Source organism: Natrix helvetica (genome assembly GCF_964273705.1).
Source record: "Natrix helvetica genome assembly, chromosome: Z".
Classification (NCBI taxonomy): domain Eukaryota; kingdom Metazoa; phylum Chordata; class Lepidosauria; order Squamata; family Natricidae; genus Natrix; species Natrix helvetica.
This window is the reverse complement of record NC_138554.1, coordinates 3,014,888-3,027,105: the sequence shown is the minus strand read 5'-3', so window position 1 is coordinate 3,027,105 and position 12,218 is coordinate 3,014,888. Positions and strand designations below refer to the sequence as shown.

The 12,218-nt window shown below is 42.9% G+C and overlaps 1 long non-coding RNA gene across 1 annotated transcript; it reads right to left on the bottom strand.

Annotated features, from left to right (window-relative positions):
- Positions 1-3,145: 3,145 nt before the first annotated feature.
- Positions 3,146-6,495, bottom strand: LOC309382276. Its single transcript, XR_014173652.1, has 3 exons — positions 6,372-6,495; positions 3,655-3,759; positions 3,146-3,236 (listed from the first exon to the last, which is right to left on the bottom strand). It is a non-coding gene; the product is annotated as an uncharacterized lncRNA (long non-coding RNA).
- Positions 6,496-12,218: the final 5,723 nt, after the last annotated feature.

Sequence of the window (12,218 nt, the reverse complement as noted above, 5' to 3'; positions counted from 1 at the left end):
TAATACTAATATTAGTACACATTATGAAGGTATAATCCAGGAAAATCTTTTAGTCTTTTTCTCCCCTTATCCATCATCTCTTGTCCACATCCAAGCTTTTAATCTTATCTCTCTCTTTTGGCTTGTCTCCCATATTCTTCTCTGAAGTCTTTTACTCCATCTCCTTCTAAGTCTATATTCCGATTCCGTGATCTAAGAAAACCATCTAGATGCAACAACCACAACCTACATTTTTGTGAACACAAAGAAAATGTGTATGAAGGTCTCTTACCTGCTCCCAGGAGGATCCATGGAAGGACTGAAAGAGAGAAAGAGGGAAAGTGGAGTTAAGAGAAGGAGAGATGATCCCAGGCTGAGCAAGACTTTCATCCCCACCATCCTCAACTGAATCTTCTTCTCTGTATGGATGCATCAGATGAGATGAAGGAAAAAGGCTCTTCTCCCACCCATGTTCTGGCCTTTGGGGGTCACAAGAGTCCCCAAACCATTCTTATCATGTCTGGGATTAGCTTGAAGAACAAAAAAGGATTCTATCAGGAGTATTTTCACTCCAAAATTCAGCTATTCTGATGTCTTCAGTTCTCAGTCGTTTGACAGGAGCAGGAAGGAGAAAGGGGGGGCCCTTATACTCAACACCCCTCAATGTGTCCCACAGAACGACCCCTTTCTTTGGTCATCCATTGCCCCAACTTCCTAATCTCTTTAATTGACTTTGAAGCTGCAGTTTTGGGTCTTCTTCTGGGTGTTTCTGGTGGGAGGAAGAGAGGCTGCCCTGCATCCACCCAAACTCCCTTTAGCTCAGATGGTCGCAAATCAAGAGACAGAATTGTGGGGAGGCAGGTAAGTGCCCCCCGTTGTTCAAATTGCACCAAGTAAGAAACAGGAAAGTTCTTGTTTGCTGAGAAAGATCTAGAATAAGAAAAGAACGTGGGAGTAAAGCAATTGTCTCTTCAGCGAGGAGGAAAGTCAGATTGAGATGGCAAGTAGAAGAAAGAGGCCCCAAACCTATCATCCAAGGGATGGTCTCCATCTTCTCTTCGGGATTCCTGGGAATCTCTTCTTGGCCTCTCTGTCCCTCTCTTCTTCCTTCCCCAGAGAGAGTCAGAGATGCGACTTCCCTTGAGTCAGTCCTCCAGCGTAATGACCGAGGGAGGACGTGCGTCATTCATTCAGCCCAGGTTGCAGCTCAGCTCCTCGGCCTTCTTCACCTCACTAAAGCCTTTCTCTGAGAAGCAGATCACTGCCCCCATCCTCTCTTGCACCCAAAGAGAATGAAAAATAAAAATAGCCATCCGGTGCGGTAAGCGGTGTGGGGTGATAAAAATAAAACGCACAAATACTTTCAAAATCATTTAATCAGAAGAGCTTTATTGCAAAAATGGCTCAAAAAACAACAACAACCCACTATGTGAAAATTCTGAATTGCCTATCACCGACAGAAAGGTCGACCCATCCAAATTTTATAGATTTGAACAAAATGCTAAGATATAGAGACTTAATTGATAGACGGGGAAACTTAAAAAACAATTGAAGAATTGGCAGAACGGAACATGAAAGTTGACTGGTTAACTTACCTTCAAATCAAAACTAAATACAATAAAGATACCAAATTATATGACATCGAAACAGAACTACATGAATTGGATAAAATTATTCAAAGCTCAGATAGAAAGATGATAGGGAGAATATATAAATTTCTCCTGAAGTATAAAATGGAAGAGGAAATTGTGAAAGAACAAACGATAAAATGGGCGCACAACTTTGGCTATAATATTGAATTAGACAAATGGGAAAAATTTTGGGGAAGAAACTTAAAAATGACACTCTCAGTTGCGTACAAGGAAAACCAATACAAAATGTTTTATAGATGGCACCTGGCACCAAAAATGTTTGCTAAAATCTCAACAAATACCTCCCAAATGTTGGAAATGCAAATCGATATACGGAATGTATTACCATTTATGGTGGACCTGTGAGGAGGCTAAAAAAATCTGGAAAAAGACCAAAAATTGGCAAAAAGATTTTTACAGTAATGTACTAAAGGCTGGATATCCACCATCTCCAGGATAAATCCAAAAGAAGAATCCGAAAAATAACAGGATGTGAGATAGTAAAAAAGGTTATCCACTTAGGAGTGTAAATTACAATTTTAAATGGGAGATTCCATAAGTATAATTATGACCATCATGGCATAAAATATAGATAGAGATGGATAAATGGGAGAACTTACAATAGTTTTTGCTGGGAAGGATAATAGTAGTAAAATGAAAGTCTTGTTTAAGTTTTTATTTTCTCTTTAAATGATACCAAGATGTTCTAGTTAGTTAGCTTATGTTAGTGTATGATTGTTAAATGTTTATACCCTGTATTTTGTTCTGGGAAGTTGCGGGGGGAGGGAGGGTTGGAGGGGTGGCAGGGTTGGGGTGGAGGGATGGAAGGGGAAGGGGAAATATCTGTAAATTTTACTAAAACTTTTCGATAATAAAACAAAAAGAATGATATCTAGGCCTAATAAGTGACTGGGCCAAGAGAGACACATTTTGCTGCAATCAGGGATGACTCTGCTGCCTCCTTTTGGATTGGGGCACAACTTCACTGTACAACATCCTCTCTTCTTCCGGTGGTGTAAGACGGTTCTTCCTTGTTGGTCCAGGAGCAGACCAAATGGAGGAGTCTTGGATGCAGCTGTAGGTGGCCTCAGAGTTTTGGGGAAATTTAGTGAAAGAAGAGGCACTGTTCACACATCCAATCTCCTGCAGCCGAGGAACCTATTGAGAACAAGGGGTTTCTCCATCAGTTTCCAGCTCTTTAGAAATAAATAAGGTTGACTGGTCTGCTACAGCCAAGAATGATTCCCAGCCCATCAGGTGAAGACACTTAGGGAAGATGTTCAGAAAGATCAAGGCTTAAAGGAGGTAAATCCTGCTTGAGTTTCAGGGTCAGAGTTCAGCTATCTACGAAGACTACAACAAGGTGGTTCAGGCACTCTAAAGCCCATCTGCATCACCCTTGTCTCTGCACAAAGACAGTTGGGTGGCTCCAGAGGAGACCCTCAGTGGGGATCCCAGGAACCCGGCTTCACTTGTCAAGACCCTTCCCCGTGGACCCTGATTAAAGTCACCTATGAATCCCATCACCTACCTTGACAGGCGAGGGTGTGGCTGCTCTTGCTGCTTGAGGCTCCATCCCTCCATCATTTCTTTCCTCTTTTTGAGATTGTCCCTGGGAGGGAGATTCTTCCAATAGAATAATAAAAATAAGGATGAAACTACTACTTTCTACCATCCTCATGTGTTATCTTCCCAGATGATATGATCTCTCATATTCATGCTTGGTTCTCCTTTCTTGCTTCCCTGGAGGGCTATCTAGGATTCCAGATAAGGGGACTCTTGAACCCAAACCCTTCATTAATCAAACTCATCAAGGAGAGAAGCAACTTAGAACTGAGGAGGAACTTCCTGACAGTGAGAACAATTAATCAGTGGAACAGAAGTTGCCTCCAAAAATTGTGAATGCCCCAACACTGGAAGTCTTTAAGAAGATGTTGGAGAGCCATTTGTCTGGAATGGTATAGGGTTTCCTGCCTAGGCAGGGGGTTGGACTAGAAGACCTCCAAGGTCCCTTCCAACTCCGCTATTGTATTGTATTACTTACTGCTCTTCTTCTTCCAGCAATAAAAGGCAAAAGGAACCAGCAGGATTATAAGGGGAGGTGCCACCCAGGAATATCTCCATATAAGGTCTGAATCTTGGGTCCAAACTGGTTTGACCAATAAAGAAGAAGGATGAATTAGTATAATAATAATAATAATAATAATAATAATAATAATAATAATAATAATAATAATAATAATAATAATAATAATAATAGTAATAATAATAATAATAATAATAATAATAATAATTTTATTTGATTAGCCGCAACCCTCTCCCGAAGGACTCGGGGCGGCGTACAATCAAAGCAAATAAAATACAGATAAAGACAACATACATACATAAAAAACAAAGACATATACATGTGCATGGAGGAGGTAGATTAATAAGTGAAGACAATTAAAAAACACAAATTAAAATCCCATTAAATAAAAATTACCAATTAAAAAACCCGTCAGGAGCGTTATGAAGTTATGGTTGAGCCAGGCCAGCTATTTGGAATAGGTGGGTCTTGACCTTTATACGGAAGGAGCGGAGGTCAGTAGTGGTCCTAATATCCGGAGGGAGGTCATTCCACAGGGCTGGGCCTGCCACAGAGAAGGCTCTGCTCCTAGGCGCCGCCCCTCGGCACTGTCTGGTGGACGGCACCTGGAGAAGTCCCTCTCTATGCGAGCGGATGGGTCGTAGGGATGTATGGGGCAGAATACGATCCCGCAGGAAACTAGGTCCTGAGCCATGGAGCGCTTTAAAGATCGTAATCAAGACCTTGAAACGCACCTGATAGACCACAGGAAGCCAGTGCAGCTCGCGCAGGAGAGGTGTCACATGGGAGTACCTAGTACTCCCCATAATCACCCGCGCGGCCGCATTCTGGACCAACTGCAGTCTCCGAGTGCATTTCAAGGGAAGCCCCATGTAGAGAGCGTTGCAGTAGTCCAGGCGAGACGTCACCAGCGCATGGGTGACCGTGCGTAGGGCGTCCCGGTCCAATAGGGGGCGCAATTGGCGCACCAGGCGAACCTGGTGGAACGCCCCCCTGGCCACGGCTGTCACATGGTCATCCATGGACAGCCTGGCATCCAGGAGGACGCCCAAATTGCGCGCCCGCTCCACGGGGGCGAGTTGAATGCCCCCAATGGCCAGAGATGGAATTAACTGGTTGAACCGGGGGGCCGGAACCCACAGCCAGTCCGTCTTGGAAGGGTTTCTAATCCAAACGTCTTAGATGTTCTTTAAGGTTTGGATCATATGAAATCTATAATTGAAATAACCATCTCTTACAGCAAACTCTCGATTTTTCATGGACCTCGCCAGGGAATTTTCTTAGCAACCCCACAGAAGCCATTTGCCTTTCTCCAGGCCTTTCTTTGTCCTTCCTAGTTTAGCCTATGGTGGTGGGACTTCCTGATGGTCTCTGTTATGTACTGAATGTATATAGTTGCGGTAACTGTGCTAAAGTGAAACTAACCTTTAGATGACCCTGTTAACTGTGCTAAAGTGAAACTAACCTTTAGATGACCCTGTTAACTGTGCTAAAGTGAAACTAACCTTTCGATGACCCTAAACTGTTAACTGTGCTAAAGTGAAACTAACCTTTAGATGACTCTAACTGTTAACTGTGCTAAAGTGAAACTAACCTTTAGATGACACTAAACTGTTAATTGTGCTAAAGTGAAACTAACCTTTAGATGAACTGAACTGTTAACTGTGCTAAAGTGAAGCTAACCTTTAGATGACCCTAACTGTTAACTGTGCTAAAGTGAAACGAACCTTTAGATGACCTCAACTGGTTTGGAGGGAAATGTAGAACATTAATATTTGGTCGGGCTTTTTCTAGTTCTATGATTGGTTAAGGCCTTGTGGGCCTAGAGCAGCGATGGTAAACCTTTTTTGGCTCACATGCCAAAAGCAAGGGGGAGCACGGGGGGTGTGTGTGTGCAGGCATGCCACACCCATAATGCAATGCGTGACCCCCAGCACGCATGACAGGCGCAACCCCTCCATTTTTTCATGCTTTTTTCGCCCTCCCCAGGCTCTAGAGGCTTTATAGGAGTCTGGGGAGGGTGAAAACAGTCCCCTCCATCCCCCGGAGTCCCTCCAGAGGCTTCAGAAGCTTCCCTGAAGCCTCCGCAGCACAAAAAATCCAGCTTTATGGGCAAACCGGAAGTTCAGGAACAGACTTCCATTTTGCTCATACTACCGGTTTAAGCCTCCCGGAGCCTTCCAGAGGCTTCCCTGAAGGATCTGGAGGACAAAACAATGACCGCTCCCGTAGGGCCAGTTTTTTGTGCTCCGGAGGCTTCAGGGAAGCTCCTGAAGCCTCCAGAGGGCCTCCGAGGGGGCCAGGGAGGTTGTTTTCGCCCTCCCCAAGCTCCTATGAAGCCTCTGGAGCCTGGGGAGGGTGAAAAATGGCCTCACAAAAAGGCTAAAGTCAGCTGGCCAGCGCACGCCCATGCGCGCTGGCCAGCTAACAGGGCAATGCCTTGTGTACCCTGACAAATGATTCAGCATGCCACCTGTGGCACGCATGCCATAGGTTCGCCATCCCGGGCCTAAAGTATAAATTACAGGCAATTGCCTGCAGTTCCTCAGTTCCATTTGTGAGTCAATAAAAGCTGTTGCAGCTATGCTGGTCTGGTTCTTGCCTACTGAAGCCCACAACACAATAGTCTCACATCCAAGAATTCATCCCATCCATCCTTCCCCCGACGGACTCACCTGTGACCTTCACTCCCTGGCTCCAAGAAGTCATGACCCAGCGCCCATTTATATTTTCCTCATAACTGCAAGCAAATTCCCCACTGTGGCTGAAGGTGGCATGCGGGATTCTCAGAGAGCCATTTTGAAGAGGATCTGAGGAATCATTGGAATCCTTCCTAAGACCTTCTTCCCTGGAGGTGATCTCCACCCCATCCTTGTAGAAGTGGAACTTCTTCTCTGCGTTGTCTCCTTCCGTTGAGCAGAGGAAGAGCAAGGGGTCACCTTCCTTCACCCTCTGGGACAACGGATCCACTCTCAGCTCTGGGGAAGGGGGGCCGTCTGCATAAAGAGTTCGGAGATAAATTAATGTCTACTGTGAAGCAGAGAAGTTTCCTCAAATCATCCACAGTGCCTCCTTGGCCCTAAGATACCATTTGTATGAAGCAAAGCAGCGATATTCTGTAAAAGGAGATTTAAAGTGGAAAACGAAAGAGGAAAATTTATTTTACTTTAATTTAGAGGGGAAATTACAATAAATCTTTCCTTGTTTAAAAAAAATCCTGCCTCAGGTCAAGAAACAAAAATTCCCCACTTCCCTCTCTCTCTTGCTATATTTCAGCGACTAGAAAAATCACAGGGCTCAGTTTGTTTATGACGGTTTCATTTTTGGTAAAAAGTTTGTTGTGACTTTTCTTTAACTCTCCAGCATCTAGCGACAGAATACCAAATTAGAACCTAGAGATGAAATTTTGTTGAGTTCCAGGCTGTGGCAAATAAAACAAAAAATTCTACCTATTATCTACATATATATAAAAGCCAAGTACCACTTACTCATCACAAAATCTCCAAAAGCACAAAGCCTACAAACTTGAAATGTGTCACGTATGTTCCTCTTGGCTTCTAAGGGCTTGCTAAGAAAGGATTTTTCAAAATGACCATCAGATCATTAGTATTTCTTATATAGTAATTAACACACTCTGATGCTAAGGAGTTCTACTCTCCCTCCCCATCTGAAAAGAACTCTGTTCCAATTGCTAGTTGCCTCACATTCCGTTACCTCAGTTCAAACTGGCAGATGTTCCACTCCTTTTCTCAGGAGCAGTCTGAGGCTACTTACAGTACTAAACGTCGGTACGTCACCAACATGTCTATGCTGGGAATCAGAAGGGCCACCAGAATACATAGATAGAATACACCATGCCCCACTTAATAAGCAATCACATGAGAGTCACACAGATGTGGGTTGCTCCCAATTCTGCCCAATACAGCTGAACCGGAATGGTATTTTGTCTTGGGGGTCACCTTCCTTCACCCTCTGGGACAACGGATCCACTCTCAGCACGGGGGAAGGGAGGCCGTCTACATAAAATGTTCACAAGGGAGATAAATTAATGTCTACTGTGAAGCAGAGAAGTTTCCTCAAATCATCCACAGTGCCTCCTTGGCTCTAAGGTACCATTTGTATGAAGCAAAGCAGTGATATTTTGTAAAATGAGATTTAAAGTGGGGAAAACAAGAGTGAAAATTAATTTTACTTTAACTTAAAGGGGAAATTACAATAAACCTTTTCTTGCTTTTAAAAAAAACCCTGCCGCAGGTCAAGAAACGAAACCTCCCCACTTTTCCCTCTCTTGCTGTACTGCAGTGACTATAAAAAGCACAGGGCTCAGGTTTATTTATGACAGTTTCATTTTTGGTAAAAAGTTTGTTGTGAATTTTCTTTGCTTTAACTCTGCAGGATCTAATAACAGAGTGTTAAATTAGAGCCCAGAATGGAGATTTTATTCCTGGTTGTGGCAAACAAAAAATCATACCTGTAATCTATATATATAAAAGCCAAGTACCACCCACTCATCACGAAATCTCCAGAAATGTAAAGCCTACAAACTTGAAATGTGTCAAATATGTTCCTCTTGGCTTCTACGGGCTTGCTAAGAAAGGATTTTTCAAAATGACCATCAGATCATTAGTATTTCTTATACAATAATTAACACGCTCTGACGCTAAGGAGTTCTACTCCCCCTCCCCATCTGAAAATAACTCTGTTCCAACTGCCAGTTGCCTCACATTCCGTTACCTCAGTTTAAACTGGCAGACATTCCACTCCTTCTCTCAGGAGTGGTCTGGGCCCCTTATAGTACTAAACATTGGTACCTCACCAAAATGTCTACGCCTTCCATCTATGGAACTGCTATATTTTCATAGGTTGAGCATTGGTGCTGCCTTTGATTTAAGTATTTCTCGGCAATAAATATTCATCTTACCAATGATTGAGAAGACCAACTGGTTACTGTTGGAGGAAAATTGGCGTCCACCAGATGATCCCCAGAAGAAACATGTACATACTATCTTTGTTTGGCCTGAATCCAGATCCGCAGTCTTCAGAATGAGGGTATTTTTATGGATATCTCCATGTTTGATTGGTACGTCCGATTGATCCATGCAGTAGAATATGAACGGTTTTGCAGAAGATCCCTCGGGGAGGGAGCAATATAAAGGAATCTCTTCTCCTTTGATAATGTCGGTGTGTGGAAGAGATGAGGACAGGCTGGGGGGCAGAAGAGATGAATCTGTCCGTGAAGCAAAGAAAAGAAAAAGAAGCCTTGAGTCCTTCCTTCTGATCTCTTCTTGGAACCAAATCTCTACCCAAGAACATCCACCCCGATTCCCAGAATGGCCAAAGTTAAGAAGGCAAACTCTCAGGCCCAACCCAAGAATGACAAAGAATCAACCAACCTAACAGAGGGATAGCATCAAGATGACATGAAGTGTTAACACTACTTCATAACAACTTGGTAAGACCACATTTGGAATAACGCATTCAGTTTTGATTACCACGATGTAAAAGAAATGATGTTGAGACTTAGAAAAAAGTGCAACTAAGATGATGAAAGGCCCGCAGATTAAAACATATGAAGAACGGTTGCAGGAATTGAGTTTGGCCAGTCTAGAGAAAAGAAGAAGTGTGGGGGGGGGGGCGACATGATAGCAGTCTTCCAGTATTTGAGGGGCTGCCACAAAGTGGAGGAGGGTCAACCTATTCTCCAAAGCACCAGAAGGCAGGACAAGAAACAATGGATGGAAAGTCATCAAGGAGAGAAGATACCTGGAACTAAGAAGGAATTTCTGAACAATCAGGACAATTAGTGGAAGGGCTTGCCTTCAGAGATTTGGGTGCTCCAACACTGGACGTTTTATAGAAGAGACTGGACAGCCACTTGTCAGAAATGATGTAAGGTTTCCTGCTTGAGCAGGGGGTTGGAGTAGAAGACCTCCAAGGTCTCTCCAACTGTTATTCTGTTATACTAATGGATTTGTGCAAACAGCCAAATAGACAGAATCTTGCCAGACTAAACTCATGCACTCTTTCTCCCCCAAAGTCAGGGCCCTTTCCTGAGGGACCTAGTGATGACCGATTCCTACTTTTGACCCAATTAAACTTTGGAAATCACTTGATTGCTGGGAATCAGAAGGGCCACCAGAATACATAGATAGAATACACCATGCCCCACTGAACAAGCAGTCACATGACAGTCACACAGATGTGGGTTGCTCCCAATTCTGCCCGGTACAGCTGAACCATAATAATCCATCGGGAAGATCTTTTCCCCCATAAAAAGACGGTCCTCGTAAACATTTTCTTATAGAAGACATATTATTTCTATAACTATGAATTGGCTTCTTTGCTTTTTTGTTCATTGGATGAATTTTTGAATGGTTTGATGTATATTTTCATAGGTTGAGCACTGGGGCTGCCTTTGATTTAAGCATTTCTCGACAATAAATATTAATCTTACCAATGATTGAGAAGACCAACTGGTTACTGTTGGGAGAAAGTTGGCTTCCTCCAGATGATCCCCAGAACATACATGTACATACTATCTTTGTTTGGCCTGAATCCAGATCCACAGTCTTCAGAATGAGGGTATTTTTATGGGTATCTTCATGCTTGATTGGGACGTCCGATTGATCCTTGCAGTAGAATAAGAACGATTCTGCAGAAGATCCCTCGGGGAGGGAGCAATTCAAAGGAATCTCTTCTCCTTTGATAATGACGGTGTGTGGAAGAGATGAGGACAGGCTGGGGGGCAGAAGAGCTGAATCTGTACGTGAAGCAAAGAAAAGAAAAAGAAGCCTTGAGTCCTTCCTTCTGATCTCTTCTTGGAACCAAATCTCTACCCCAGAACATCCACCCCAATTCCCAGAATGGCTCCCATCTCTAAACAGCTCTGGGGATCCTTGACTGACTGATTCTCTCTTCTCCAGGTGAGGACAATTCTATGGCCCTGCTCCCCTTCTTCTTCCTCTAAGCCAGAAGTCTTCCTGACGGATTCACTGAGAACCACTTCCAACCTTTCAACCAGGAAAAGCTTGGAAACCCCAGGAGGGTTGGAGTTTCGTTTTCTTGCATTGCAAAATCAGATCAGAGCTGGCACGGCAAGCTAGTTTGCCTCAAGAACCAGCACCGAGACCTCCTTCCTATTCTTTCATATACCTTAATATGTTAATATATCTATACTATTATTCCCCTCTTATTCCTATCTCTGTTTTAACCTTTTACACCCACACCCACCCACCCATGCTGCTGCAATATCCTAAGATGTTTCTTTTCTATTTCCCATCTTCAGCTGTTTTATTATTTATATTCCCCTTATTCGTCTGTTCTGTTTATGTTAAAGTTTCATCCTTCCTTCTTTCATCATTCAATGTACACTTCTAATGCCAATCGCAATCATTTAAAGTGCATCCATTCATATTCTTTCCAATCTTCCAATTTGTGTAGATCTATTATTAATACACACGTTTACATTAAACTATATATTTTTTCATTTTCTAATCGTTCATTGTTTGATTTTATCATTTCACCGCTAATCATATTTTATACATGTTCGATAATACCATCATTCAAGCTCTCATTTTCCAATTGATACGTAATTCTTATTCATCATTTTTTCACTCTTCCTATCTACTTATATTAAAATATTTATCCTGATGTTTATTACACTACATACAAAATAATTATCCAGTCTATTTAATACTAATATTAGTACACATTATGAAGGTATAATCCAGGAAAATCTTTTAGTCTTTTTCTCCCCTTATCCATCATCTCTTGTCCACATCCAAGCTTTTAATCTTATCTCTCTCTTTTGGCTTGTCTCCCATATTCTTCTCTGAAGTCTTTTACTCCATCTCCTTCTAAGTCTATATTCCGATTCCGTGATCTAAGAAAACCATCTAGATGCAACAACCACAACCTACATTTTTGTGAACACAAAGAAAATGTGTATGAAGGTCTCTTACCTGCTCCCAGGAGGATCCATGGAAGGACTGAAAGAGAGAAAGAGGGAAAGTGGAGTTAAGAGAAGGAGAGATGATCCCAGCCTGTGCAAGACTTTCATCCCCACCATCCTCAACTGAATCGTCTTCTCTGTATGGATGCATCAGATGAGATGAAGGAAAAAGGCTCTTCTCCCACCCATGTTCTGGCCTTTGGGGGTCACAAGAGTCCCCAAACCATTCTTATCATGTCTGGGATTAGCTTGAAGAAAAAAAAAGGATTCTATCAGGAGTATTTTCACTCCAAAATTCAGCTATTCTGATGTCTTCAGTTCTCAATCATTTGACAGGAGCAGGAAGGAGAAAGGGGGGGCCCTTATACTCAACACCCCTCAATGTGTCCCACAGAACGACCCCTTTCTTTGGTCATCCATTGCCCCAACTTCCTAATCTCTTTAATTGACTTTGAAGCTGCAGTTTTGGGTCTTCTTCTGGGTGTTTCTGGTGGGAGGAAGAGAGGCTGCTCTGCATCCACCCAAACTCCCTTTAGCTCAGATGGTCGCAAATCAAGAGACAGAATTGTGG